Here is a 15,629-nt window from a genome sequence, read left to right on the forward strand (position 1 = left end):
TAAAAACGCATACCTTAAATGTTCAGGAAATGGTTTAAGCTCGAGTGTAGGAGCTTCCTCAATAGAGGGCTTGAGGCGCCCTCAGTATTTTTGAGTTTTGACATTCCAAGAGATTCAAAAGGCATATCCAGCCTTCACTTCCAAGGAGAAGCATTCAAATACTGTAACTGCTCATCACCTTCATCATCTTCACTATCTAATTCCCCATCAAGGTTTTTTCTAAGGCATCAGACCTTAGCAATTGATCAAGTTCTGGAGTAACCACAGAATCGACCAATTCCACTTGTAAGCACTCCTCATTATCAGTAGGGAATTTCATGGGATTGAATATATTAAAAGTCACATCCTGATCCAGTACTCGCATAGTGTGCTCACCCTTCTGCACATCAATCAAGGTTCGGACAGTAGCCATGAATGGTCTTCACAAGATTATGGGAATCTTTTTATCCTCCTTGAAATCAAGAATTAGAAAGTCAGCAGGAAAGATGAGTTTGTCCACCTTGACCAAGACATCCTCGACAATGCCCTGTGGATATATAATAGAACGATCGGCCAACTGCAAGGACATATAAGTAGGCTCTGGATCAGGTAAATCCAACTTCTTGAAGACAGACATAGGCATCAGATTGATGTTAGCTCCCAAATCACATAAACACTTGTCGAATGACAAGTTTCCGATGGTGCAAGGAATAATGAAGCTTCCAGGATCTTTAAGCTTTGGAGGCAACTTCTGTTGCAGCACAGCACTGCATTCCTCCGTGACAACAATGGTCTATAAGTCATCGAGATTCACTTTCCTAGAGAGAACACCTTTTATAAACTTCGCATAGCTAGGCATCTGTTCAAGAGCTTCAGCGAAAGGTATGTTGATATGAAGTTTCCTGAACACCTCCAGAAACTTAGCAAACTGCTTATCCAACTTTTGCTTCTACAGCCTCTTAGGAAAAGGAGGTGGAGGATAGACCTGTTTCTCCCCTATATTACCCTCAGGAGGAGTGTGTACCATAGTTTTCTTCCTTGATTCCACTTCTGCTTCCTTCTGCACATTCTCTTCATCCACAACTTCATCTTCTGGAACTTGAGTTTTTTCTTGGCTTGCAACCTTCCCAGACCTCAATGTAATTGCCTTAACCTGCTCTTTTGCTTCCTTTTTTCCTGGAACTTCTATGTCACTAGGGAGTGTTCCAATTTTTCGATCAGTAAGGCATTGGCAATCTGCCCAATTTGATTATCTAAGGTCTTAATAGAAACCACCTGACTCTTGCACATGAGCCTCAACTCCTCCAATTTAGATTTTTCATTAGATTGTTGCAGTTGGAGTTATTGCCTTGGTGCATATTGCAGTTGCTCAAAACCAGGAGGGTTGTATTGCTTTGATGCAAACTGCTGATAAGGCTGTTGCACCGCATTCTAAGTGTTGCTCCAGCTGAAGTTAGGATGATTGCGGTTGTTGGGATGATAGGTGGCTGGAACTGGTTGATGCGACCTTTGGAAGTTGCTCATGAGCTGAGCTGATTCACTAGAAATAGCACACTGCTCTGTCTCATGTGCACCTGCACAAAGCTCACAAACAGTAGTAATTTGATTAACTCCATAATTAGCCAAATAATTCACCTTCATCATCAAAGCCTCAAGCTGAGCTGCTATTACAGTAGCTGCATCTACCTCTAGAATTCTTGCTACCTTGCCTTGAGTTAGTCTCTGAGAAGGGTTTTGGTATTCATTAGTAACCATCGGTTCAATCAAATCATAAGCTTCATCGTAGCTCTTAGCCCATAAGGCTCCACCTGATGCTGCATCAAGCATGGGTCTAGACTGTGCTCCCAAGCCATTCTAAAAGTAGTTGATAATCATCCAGTCAGGCATCCCATGATGAGGACACTTTCTAAGCATCTCCTTATAACGATCTCAAGCTTCACATAAAGACTTTCCCGATTGCTGCGCAAATTGAGTAAGAGCATTCATGATTAATGCAGTTGTCTTTGCCATAGGGAACAATTTAGTCAGAAACTCTTGAGCAAGTTCTTCCCATTTGGTGATAGAGCCTGGTGGTAGAGAATGCAACCAACACTTAGCTTTATCCCACAGAGAGAATGGGAAAAGCCTTAGCTTTATAGAATCTTTAGATACGTTGTTGAATTTGAAAGTGTCGCAGATTTCGATAAATCTCTGATATGCATGTTGGGATCTTCCATTGGAGAACCCCCAAACTGGACTGAGTTCTGCACCATCTGAATCGTGCTAGCCTTGATTTCAAAAGTGTTAGCCGCGGTAGCTGGTCTGACAATGCTAGATTGAATATCATTGATCTTCGGTTGAGAGTAATCCATCAAAGCCTTCAGATTAACTTCTGGTTCTCCCATTGCAATAAGAGCTTCTTCTTCAACTTTCTCCTCAATAAGAACTTCTTCTATTACTTCCTCCGCTTTATCCAGTGTTCTCTTGCGAGATCGAGAACGCGTTAGTATTCACGCTCTCTAGAGTAACTGAAAAAGAAACAAGAAAACAAGTAAGTAAAATATCTGAGTCAGTGAACTTTAACGACAACTGATGTCATGCACATAAACTAAAAATTAACACCAAGTCCCCAGCAGCGGCACCAAAACCTTGTTAGGACAAAAATACGTGCTAAATTTACACGCAAGTATACGCGTTCACAAATAATATAGAATTCTTTCTAGTTCGTTCCCACAGAGACTGGTTTAGGTCAAATTCAATTTATGCACTTATGCAACAATGGTATGGTTATTATTCAATGCTAAGATGATAACCAGTTGAGATTGTTTATAACTACGATTAACTAAGAGATTACACTAAATAATATTAACTAAGAGAATAAGAGAGTTGAATTACTTATACGAGACAAACATGGGATTCTAACTTCATTACTACTTCATTCAATAGCCTTTTGTTCTTAACCTTAGCATGTAATGGTGATGACAACTAATCAGATAACATATAACTAGTAAACACCAACTTTCATTGTATGAATACCCTATTACCAGACATCCACAAAAGAGATAGAAGCTAAATAGACACTAATTATGTTGAGACCCTATATGTCAATAGAATTTAACAACATAAAGGTTAATGCGCAAGTTATCTATCGTGATTACATAGGGCAAGTAAGATGGTTAAAATTACCTACGAATCATGCATAAAAAATACATGAACCTATGCTAGCATAGCAAGTTCTAATCCTCAATATTCACTTTTGCTTCAATAGAGATTAACACGCTATCTTCTAAGTTCACGACGCTCATAACATGAATAAGCACAACCAATAATAGGATATCATACATTCACCACACACTAAGATATCGAAACAAATTAACTAAGGAAATCCATAAGTAAATCCGCTAGAACCCCACGATAATGAATAGTTCATAACTGAACTCATCATCACCGTGGGTTCCGATGAAAGCATGGTATAATAAACTAAGTCTTCATAAACTGAATAAATAATTAAAGTACATAATCAGAGTAACAGGTTCAACAAACAAGAAAACAAGAATCCAAGATTACAACTCAAATAAGAATCACAAGTAAAAATAAGCTTTTCTTCTCCTTCATTGTATTTGTGCCCTAGATCTTCTCGTCGTCTTCTCCTTAGTCTCTGTTATGAAAAACGTCTTTTTATTGTCTTTAAATAGCAGACCATCTGATCAGGAGTCCAAAGAATAAGTCTTATAAACAAATCAGGATTCTAAATATCCCGACACGGCGCGGCCGCGTGCTATCCCAGCGCGGGCGCCCTGACCTCCTGCTAAACTGGCGCGGCCACCCTGATGCTGGGCGCGGCCGTGCTGACCTTTTGCCAGAACTGGATTTTTTCTTCCTTAAATGTTTGCAACTGCTAGTTTCTTCGTGCAATCAACCAAGGCTTCATCCCAACACTCTTCTAGCATAAATTTGATGCAAAACCATTCATTCTTCATGATTATTCCCTGAAATGCAAAACACTACAAAACACATCAAATATTACATTAATAACTTGAGTACAAAACACCAATTCGAGTCTTTATAAAGTATTCTAAGTGGATATACATGCCACATAACAATGGCACCATCGGAGGTTAAAGTATTAACAACTCAGTTGTAGGAGGTGCTAGATAAGGAGTTTTAGGACTGAAGGTAATATCATAAGGATCCATGTTGTTTATGAAAGTGAATGATGGAAATATGAGATTTCGTATCGACTAGAGAGAGTTTAGAAAGTTGGTGATCATGAACAAATATCCACTTCCAAGGATTGAAAGTTTTTCCAATTAGTTAGAAAGAGCATTTTGATTCTCCAGGTTGAAGTTAAGATCTATCACATTTTGAGTTAGAAGAAGTCAATGTACTTTATGAATTAATTGGTTAATAGATCATGAAGCGCAAATTGAAAATAAAAAGATAAGATTAGCATCCAAAGAAGATAAAAAAGTTACATCTCAAGGAAAAAGGAAAGAAGTTTCGAAGTATGATTCAAGTAAAAAGATATTGTTAAAATAAGGCACGTCAGGTATATTTGTCCCGCATGATAGATGTTGATAAGGAAACACCCAAGCTGGAGGAAACTTCCGTTGTCAATGCGTGATGCTAGAATTACTATCTAATGGAGGAATAGACGCTATGATTGATACGACACCCGGTACCGACTTGGCATCAAAAGCAACAAAGGGGATAATTCCAAAAAAAATAAGTACTCTACGAAAGTGAAAAGTATCTTGATATTAGATGTACATTATAGAAGATTAAACTAGATTTTTTTATAGACTATTGTCCTATTGATCGAGCTAATGAGAAAGAACGAAAAGTTTACATGGACGACGATTCTCCCAAGGTCTTATGAATAAAAAATTTCAAGATAATGTGGATAAAAGCATAGCTTTCATCATTTGCAATATTTTGATTTACTTCGAGTCAGAAGGAGAATAAGTAGAACACTTAAAGAGAGTTTTGGAAATTCTAAAGAAAGAGAGATAGTACAAAGAATTTTTGAAGTTCTAGAGTTGGATAAAGGAAGTAACATTTCTTGGACATGTGGAAAATAGTGAATGGATTATGATAAAATTCCCCACATATTGAAGTCGTCATGGACAGAGAAAGATCAAGGATGGATGATAAAATTTAAATAAAGTAGAAAAGCGTGAGAAGTGTTTTCAAGAGTTAAAGAAAAGGTTAATATTTGCACTAAAATTGGTGTTGCTAGATGACAAGAGGGAATTTTGTGGTCTATAAGAGACTTCTCATCAAGCCTTAAAAGGTGTATTAAGAAACACTACAAATGATCATACATATTTTCGAAAAATTGAAATCTCCGGAGCAAAAAGTATTTAACTCACGTATTTGAGACTAGTAGTAATGACATTTTAATTGATGCTTAAAGACATTAGTGATATAGAAAGAAGTGTGAGATCTACACGGGTCCTAGAGTTGAAGTATATTTTCATCGAGAAAAACCTTAATAAAAGTTAATGAATGTTATTAAGAGAAAATCAAAGATTATGACGGTGTTATCAACTAACATCCAAATTGTTAGATGTAATTTGATGATATCAGAGAATCAACCATTAAAGTTTCCCATCAGAGTTTGTCACAGAATATATAAGAGTTTATCATATCAGTGTTTGACAGAGGATGACATCAATGGTATTTGTCATCATAATTTATATCAGTATCTGTTAGAAGTTGTATCCAGGGAAGTGATTGATTTTATGATAACTACTTTGAGTTTCAGAGATATGTCAGTGTAGGATTTACTTATTTGTAGCAATAAATAGTTGGATAAATATTAGGATCCTTATTCATGTATATCATATCAACTAGATTGATTGTGTAACTGTGCAGTATATAAGCACAGATTAGCTTAACACTATATGTGTCAAATATTTTTTTATCATTTTGTGTAACCTAGCAGCTCTCAAGGATATCTGTTCATACTTTGAGAGAGTTTTGTAAATAATTTTTATTTATTAATATAAAGACCGTTCTTCATATTTGAGTTCTTATTTTCAATTTGAGTATTTATAATGTATTCACCCCCTTTACGGTATATTTAAAGGCCTAACAATTGGTATCAGAGCTTGTCATCGATACACAAACAGTTTAAGATCCAGAAAACAATCAATAATGGCAGACAAAGAAACTCAAACACAACCACCACCACCTTCCACAAATCAAATCAATAGCAACATGGGCATATATGAAACCATCAGAGTTCCAATTATGAAAGTCAATGAGTACCCAATCTAGAAAGTGAAGATAGCTATGTGTCTATACATGAATATCTAAATAGGATTTATGTTGGTCTATACATGCCCAAGAAACTTGTTGTTTCTATTCCTGGTGAGACTGGAAAGATGGTTGACAAAGAAAAGAAGGATTATACTCCTGAAGATGTTGCATTAATTCTGAAAGATGCTAAGATGAGACATCTACTTCATAGCAGTCTTGATAGTGTTATGTCCAATTGATGATTGGATGTAAAAGAACAAAGAAGATATAGGAAAATTTGAAGGTTAAGTGTCAAGGCACCATTGCTATAAAAAAGAACAAGAAAACAAGACTCACACAGTAGTATTAACAGTTTGACTCAAAATATGACGAGTCACTGATTGAGATTTATGATAGGTTTCATAAATTATTGAATGAGTTCTCACTTGTTGACAAAGAATATGATCCGTAAGATTCAAATCTGAAGTTTCTTCTTGCACTTCTTGAGAAGTGAGATTTAAAGGTAACATCTATAATAGATAACTATGATCTTGAAGATACATCTCTGGATGAGATCTATGAAATGCTCAAGACTCATGAATTGGAGATGGTGCAAAGAAACAAAAGGAAAGAATCAATGACAAGACATGTTGCACTAAGCGTTAAAGAAAATCAAAGAGAAAGAGATGTGAGAAAGGGCCATTCAAAAGGAAAGGCCATGATTGTAAAGTCTAATAGTGAGTCGTCAAATACTCATGATGACTCAAACTCTAATATCTCTACAGACTATGAAATTGATCATGGTGATGATGAAAAGATCTAGCAGATGGCTTCTTTGATGGTAAAAAGCTTCAAGAAGATGGCTTACAAGGACTTCAAGAAAGGAAAGAGATTTTCTTGGAGAGGATCCATTTATTCAAACTATAATAAGAAGAACTACAGGAAATATGATGAAAAGGAGTCCAAATATGGCAATATTAACAAGTTCAAGATTAATTGTTACAACGGCGATGAAGTTGGACATTTTGCAGCTGACTACAGGAAGCCAAAAGCTGAAAGGAAGCAAACCTTGATACTGAGAAGAAGAAGATCTTGGATGATACATCAGAATCTGATGAGGGTGTCAATTATGCTCTAATGGAAAATGCTGATAGTGAATCTGAGGCTCATGAGATTATGGTACCTCAAACAATAATAGCTTTTGATATAGATGATATCTGCGAGTTAGAGTTATTTCTTAAAATCTTGCATGTTAGCTATAGGGATCAAACTCTTTTAGGATCAGAATGGAAAAATTCTAATTTAAAAAAAAAAAAAATGATCACCGTGAAGCTGAGTTGATTTTCATGCAAGAAATTCAAAAAGATAGAGATGGCGTTGTTTATGTTAAAGATAAATTGTTAGAAATGTATGCTTATCTTGAAAAGGAATTAGCTAGAGAGAGATAGATAGATAGAGAATCAAAGTTTGGACTAGTTCAGGAAAATCAACCTAGTGAATAATTAAAAGTGGCTGTTGAGGATAAGAACTAGGTTATGCAGATAAATCTATAACTGAAAAAGTCAAGGAAAATGAATCTGAGTATATCAAACCAGTAAATACTGACCAAATAGCTAAAAATATTAAGTCTAAGTTAACACCTGTTAAGTTTAACATAAATATTGATGAACCCAAATCATTAAATGAGAAAGGTTCTATATCATCATCTAAGTCAAACTTAAATACTGATATTTGTAAACAGGTTAAGATGAAATCAATAAATATTGATTTAATGACTCAGAAGCAGGTTAAGCACAAGCAGAAAGAGATTAAAATGAAACATAAGGAAAAACAACCTATGAAAAATAGAAATGGTAAAATAGGTGTCAATCAGGAGAACAAGTATAAACGTATTCTTAATGCACCTAGAAAGGCTTGTTTAAACTATGGTAATACTAATCATCTTGCTATTGCTTGCATGAAGAATAAAGGAATAAATATTTTTCCTCCTAAATCAGAGTTTAAGAACATAATAGTTAGATATAGACCTCAGCATCCTTTTTTTAATTGCGGTAGTACATGGCATTCTATTTATACATATAAAGAGTATCACAGTTTGTATTGTGATTATTGTGAACTGAAATCCTCTTTAAATAAAACTAAAGTTATTTCTGCATGTGTATCTCCTGATGTTAAGAGTGTTAGCATAAACTCTGATATAAAGACTTCTTCTGCAAATGTTAATAAACTTAATAACGCCAAAGGATCCAAGCAAGTCTGATTCCTTAAAAATTATAAGTAATGGCTTATCTGATTGTAGGGCAACATGAAGAATATTCTAGTCTTGGACAGTGGATGCTCTGGACATATGACTGGAAATAAAGCCCTGCTATCAAAGTTTAAGGAGAAGGCTGGCCCAAGTGTTCCTTATGGAGATGCCAACTTTGGAAAAACTTTGGGACATGGCAATATCAAACTTGGAATTGTCATCCTTGAAAATGTAGCTCTAGTTGTAAGACTCAAACATAATCTGATGCATGTGAGTAAAATATGTGACAGAGGCTACCATATGGATTTTTATGATGAAAATTCTGAAATTGTCAGTAATTCAAGTGGCAAGGTTACAGTGATTGGTTACATACATGGTAATTTATTTAAAGCTAGGGTTTCCACAAACACTGATGGCTCTGCAATTTGTCTGCTAAGTAGAAAGACCATGGAAGATAGTTGGAACTGGCATAGAAGACTTTCTCACTTAAACTTTAACAATATTAATGAACTTGTGAGGAAAGATCTTATAACAAGATTGCACAATGCAGTTTTTACTCCTGATAGTTTTGTGATTCATGTCTGAAGGCCAAACTAAGGAAATCATCTTTCAAGAGTAAGACTGAATATTGAGCAAGATTGAAGCTGTATGAATAACTCAACAATACTGGTTTGGAAAACTCAACATAGAACAAAGGATTTTGAAATAATATATATTCTACTAGAATCAGTATAGATTGTTTATTGGGCATATACATGATGGTTTTGGTAGCTACAGTGAAGAAGACATCAACAGTAATTCATATGAAGTTCATTAACATGTTCAGGAAATGGAGGAATAAAGTTAGAGTCATTCGAAGTAGTTATCAGGATTAGTGTGAAGACCTCAAGGATTCTATGTGAAGTTATTTGTATGCGGTAGAACACTTGACAATGATTTGAGAGATTATAGTACGAAGGCCTGAGTGCGGAACTATTCATCTTTGAACAAGACCATTTTATTAGGTATCAGTGATTTGTGAAAGGAAACTAAGTACTATCATCAGGAAGATTTTTAAGTGAGGATTTGTATCTAGGAATATAGGTTTTATGGTTTATAAGAAGACTCAAGAGAGAAGACTTGAAGACAGACCAACTTAAGGATTGTAATGCTCTACAGAACTAAGTCAAAGTGATCACTACCTTATAATAAGAGTCACCATGGTCAATATATTGATTATCAGAAGCAATATCCGGGAAATACAGTTCAATATCTTAGTATATGAACTGATCTTGACTTATTAGGAGTCTCAGGGAATAAAATAGAGAAAAAATGAATTCACATATGCATCTCTTTCCACCTTGGTTGCCAGTTAGAATAATGAGCATGGTACGGATTATTTTCTAAGGAAAAATGAGCACCCTAGCTATTGTTTGAGCAATAGGTCGCAAGTAAAAATGGCTAAGAGAGAGAATATTGCTCCCATATGCTCTACGACCCACAAGGAGAATTAAAAAGCTTCTAAGTTTGTTATTCCAAGAATGCAACTCTCAACTAAACTACACTAGAGGAGTATGAGTCATAAGTGAGGAGTTGGAATCAAGAACTAAGTACAAAATCCTTCATTTCCTCTCTAGTCGCAAGTTAGATCATAGGGAAGCTTGAGAACTCGCAACTAACTCTCTTGGCAAGTTTAGGTGTCGCCACTCACATGCATTTTCAAATATGGCTAAGGCAAAACTTCCCTCTTGCTAATTTAGCTTGTAAGTAAAAAAATCAGACCAAGGCAAGATAGTTTCTCCTCCTAGTTGCCAGTGAGGTTCAAGGAAATAATTCAAGTGATATTCTATCTTTTAGTCATAAGTAACAAAGTATTGTAGCTCTGGCACGCAAGTTAAAAAGGAATGCAAGTTGTCATGCTCATATACTTGGTTGATAGAGTGCCACGTGTCTTTTTTTCTCCTACAACCTGTCAGTCGATATAAACAAACAGATGCAATTAGAATTGTATCTCTCCATTCTTGAATATAGGGAAGCTCTTGCAAAATATATTCAACACTTTGAAAAGCTTGATTTGACAAGGAGAGGTCATGCCCATTTGTTTACTCACCATTTAAAGACTCACACATTAGATACACTTATCATATAAAGCTTCTTTGATTGTATTGAATACTATTTGATAAGAGCTTTAGATCTTTAGAGTGATAGATACAAGCCATAGTTTTATAACTTATATTTGGTACTGGCTATATAGATTTGTATCTTTGAATATTTGTTCAAAGGAACCCAATTACGGTTTACTTAATACAAGAATTATTATGTGTATCTCTTTGTTTGTTTATTTCGTTTTCATAGTTTGATTATTCGCTGCATTCATTTATGAAAAAATGAAGAACATACATTCACCCCCTTCTGTATGAACCTTTTGGACCTAACACTGAATCCTCAATTCTTGAATTATTTCACTTGTTACATATTGATCTCTTTGGACCAGTTAATGTAATGTCAATAGCCAAGAAGAGACATGCACTTTTTGTTATTGATATGTATACCAAATACACTTGGATATACTTTCTACATACAAAAAATGAGACTTCATCCATTCTTCTTGATCATGTGAGGCAACTGGAAAAAAGGATCAACACACAAAGTGAAGATAATCAGAAGTGATAATGGAACTGAATTTAAGAACAACATTATGGAAGAATTCTATAAATACAAGGAGATCAAATAGGAATTTTCAGCTCCTAGAACTCTACAACCAAATGGAGGAAATAACAATATTCGTATAGAAGCTGCAAGGACCATGCTGGAGGAAGCAAAATTTTCAACTTACTTTTAGGCTGAGGTTGTGCAAACCGCATGCTTTACACAGATTGCAACTCTGGTTAACAAGCATGGAAAAACACCATTTGAGATGTTGAAAGGAAAGAAGCCAAATTTGAAATACATTCACATTTTTGGTTGCAAATGTTTTGTTCTTATAACTCATCCTGAACAGCTTAAAAAGTTTTACTTAAAAGCTGATGAATGCATTTTTGTTGGATATCCACTATCAACAAAAGCTTTCAGAGTTTATAATTTGGGAACAAGAGTGATCATGGAATCTATACATCTATATTTTGATGACAAGAATATTACAGGTCTAGAAGATGTAGATGATCATGAATAACTAAGATTTGAAAATGAAGTACCATATTTTAAACAGTTAAATCCTGATATACTCTCAAATTCTGATACTGCAAATCCTAATATCATACTAAATCCTGATGAACTAATTATTAGTGGTAACAACACAAATAATGAAGGACATATTGAGGGGGAGATATATGATCAACATCAAGAGTCAAGTTCAAGTGATTAGAGTCAAGATACATAAGGAAATGCTTCATCAGACTCTGATTCCTCAAATACTGATGAGAAAAATCCTAATAATTCTGAAAGCACTGATTTAAGGGGAGCTTCAGAAACTAATGATGGTACACATTAATATGTAAATAGAGACTTCATGGATCATGGGGGATGATCATCTTCAAGGAGACAATTTTCTTCTACTAGAAAATGGACTAAGTCACACACTCATGACTTAATCATTGAAAATCCTGATAGTGGTGTAAAGACAAGGAATGCCACTCAAAATGAATATCTCTACCATTCATTTATATCTCAGGATTAACCAAAGAAATTGGATGAAGCTCTTCAAGATGTTGACTGGGTCACAATAATGCAAAAGGAGCTCAATAAATTTGAAAGGAACAAAGTCACGAATTTATTACCAAGGCCAAAAGACAGATCAGTAGTTGGTACTAAATCGGTGTTTAAAAACAAGACTGACGGTGAGGCCATAATTAAAAGAAATAAAGCAAGGTTGGTTGCAAAAGGATACTCTCAGCAAAAAGGTATTGACTATAATGAGACTTTTGCTCCTGTTGCAAAACTTAAGGCCATCCGAATTTTTCTGGCCTATGCTGCCAACATGAAGTTCAAGGTATTTCAGATGGATGTAAAGAATGCATTTCTTAATGGTGAATTTGATAAGGAAATTTATGTTGAACAACCTCCAGGGTTCATTGATCCAAAGTATCCAAATCATGTCTATAAGTTGGATAAAGCACTTTATGGACTAAAACAAGCTCCAAAATCCTAGTATAAAACACTTGCACAGTTCTTACTGGACAATGATTTCAAAAAAGGTACTATTGATAAAACTTTATTTTATAAGAATCATGTTAAAGACTTGTTGTTAGTTCAGATATATGTTGATGATATCATTTTTGGCTCTATTAATGATAAACTCTATGAGAAGTTTGATAATCTAATACAGTCCAGATATCAGATGAGTAAGATGGGAGAATTGAGTTATTTTCTGGGATTATAAGTCAAGTAGACTAAAGAAGGGATCTTATTAATCAAGCTAAATATACCAGAAATTTGCTAAAAAGGTTTGGAATGCAAGATTTCTCAACTGCTCCAACTTCCATGGCCACTACAACTAAGTTATATTTAAATATTGGTGCATAACTAGATATAATTAATGACAGAGGTATGATTGGCTCACTCTTATTTATGACAGCTAGTAGGCCTGATATCATGTATGCAACCTGTCTGTATGTAAGGTTCCGAGCCAATCCAAAGGAACCGCATCTTATAGTTGTGAAAAAGATTTTTAAATATCTTAAGGGCACCATGAAACTTGATTTGTGGTATCCAAGAGATTTAGACTTTAAGCTAATAGGATACTTAGATGCTGATTTTGTAGGATGCAAAATAGACAGGAAAAGCACTTCTGGAAGTTCCAATTTCTTAGAGGCAGATTGGTTTCTTGGTTTCGCAAGAAATAACTCAATTTCTACTTCTACTGCAGAAGCTGAGTACAGTGATGCTGGAAACTGTTCTAAGATTCCAATATATTGTGACAATCAAAGTTCTATTGTAATGACAGAAAATCTAGTACAACACTCAATGACCAAGCACATCAGTATTACATATCACTTCATAAGACTGGTGAATGAGTTGGGAATGATCTCAAGATTTTTCTCAGATGTTGATGAATAAGTTGCTCTTTGTGACAGGCATAACATAGTTTGGTATCTAATTATTTTAATCACTATTTCTTAATTTCTGATATGTGTAATAAACTCTGATACCATATATTCATGCTATATATCTTACTGATATTTGATTAGAGTGTTAAATTATGATAATTTACTCTATACGGTACTTTGCATGCATAAACTCGGATAATAGTATTAAATACTTATATGAGTCAAACATGTGTGTTGATTATTAAACTATGATGATTTTAAATTTATTCAGAAATAGGAAAGTCAGTATTTTTATTTGAGTTAGTGGCTGTGAATTAGCTCGTGATTATGTGTAATGATTATAGCTGTGTGATTAGTGGCGTGTGAAAAGGAGAAACGATTCAGTAATTATAAACATTATCTTGTGTAACCTTGCACGTCTTTGCTGCTCCCATTTATCTGTTCCATGATTATAGGATAAGCAATACGAATGTGCCAGGTGTCCCACTAAGTTGAACCATTTGTAAGTAAAAGAGTACAGAGTTATACACAATCAAATTTTGATTTTTTTAAAAAAAACTTTCACTTTATCTTCTTTAAACTCCTTCTAACTCTCTTATTCTTCTTTCTCTCTCAATTAAATTATGATACCCTAATTATTTTTAATCTTTTTCTTAGACTGCTGAGATAACTTCTCCAGTTTCAACAAAACCATTCACCTACGATGGTGCCAAGTTCGTTCCTTATAACTACGCAGCTATTTTGACCAAGACTGATGTCCATCCTAATTACCACATCTTTCAGGATTTGTTGGTTGTCAGTGATGTAGGGTATGCTCTAACGAACCCTATTGTTATTTCTGGTGAAAATGTTCTCACTATTTAGAGAACATGTGTTTATGATGATGGCGGTGAGAGTGGTGGAACTCCAATTATCATCATTGACTTCAAAAAGAAACAAAGGTCATCACTCATCAGACTGTACGAGAATCTCTTCACATACCCACTTACACGAGCTGTTGTTAGTCGCTAAACACGCGCTAATAATACACGCAAGTATACGCGTTCGTAAGTAGTATAGAATCTTTTCTAGTTCGTTCCCACAGAGACTGGCTTGGTTAACTAATTAATTCATGCACTTAAGCAATAATGTATGGTTATTATTCAATGCTAAGACGATAACAATTTGAGGTTGTTTATGACTAAGAATTAAACTAACAATTATAACTAAGAGAATAAGATTGACTGAATTATTATATATGACAAACATGAGATTCTAACTTCATTAAATACTTCATCCCATAGACTTATTGTTCTTAACCTTAGCATGCAATGGTGATGACACTAATCAGATAACACGAAACTCATAAATGCCAACTTTCGTTGTACGAATACCATACTACCAGACATCCACAAAAGAGATAGAAGCTGAATAGACACCAATTATATTGAGACCCTATATGTCTATAGAATTTGACAACATAACGGTTTAAGCACAAGTTATCTATATTGATTACATAGGGCACGTAAGATGGTTAAAATTACCCACACATCATGCATAACAAATACATGAACCTATGCTAGCATGGCAGGTTCTAAATCCTTAAATTCACTTTTGCTTCATTAAGAATTACCACACTATCTTATAAGTTCGCGATGCTCATAAGACGAATACGCACAACCAATACTAGATTATCATACAATCACCACATATTAAGGCATCGAATTAATTTAACTAAAGAAATTCATAAATAAATCCGCTAGAACTGAACGATAACGATTAGCCCATAATCGGACTCATCATTAACTTGGGTTCCGATGAAAACATGGTATAATAAACGTAGTCTTTATAACGAATAAATAAAACCAAGTACGAAACAAGAGTAAGGTTCACAAATAAGAAAACTAGCATCCAAGTTACAACTTAGAATAAAGATTCACAAGTAAAAACAAGATCTTCTTCATCTTCATTGAATCGTGTTAAAATAGTCTTCTTACAGCTCTCCTTGATAAGTCTCTGGCTTGATATATTATTAAAAATGACCTAAAGTTATTTATATAGCAGCACTAATCAGCAGAGAAGTCCAGAAATCAGTCTTCTATTCAAAACAGGATTCTTGAAACCCGACCAGGCGCGGCCGCGCGCTTGATCAGCGTGGGCGCGCTGGCTCTCTGAAG

At 34.9% G+C, this 15,629-nt stretch overlaps 1 non-coding gene across 1 annotated transcript; it reads left to right on the plus strand.

Annotated features, from left to right (window-relative positions):
• Positions 1–1,864: 1,864 nt before the first annotated feature.
• On the plus strand, positions 1,865–1,969 carry LOC141694261 (small nucleolar RNA R71). The gene has a single exon (XR_012563581.1). It is a non-coding gene; the product is annotated as a small nucleolar RNA R71 (small nucleolar RNA).
• The last annotated feature ends 13,660 nt before the right edge of the window (positions 1,970–15,629 follow it).

This window comes from Apium graveolens, chromosome 10 (genome assembly GCF_009905375.1).
Source record: "Apium graveolens cultivar Ventura chromosome 10, ASM990537v1, whole genome shotgun sequence".
NCBI classification, from domain to species: Eukaryota; Viridiplantae; Streptophyta; class Magnoliopsida; order Apiales; family Apiaceae; genus Apium; species Apium graveolens.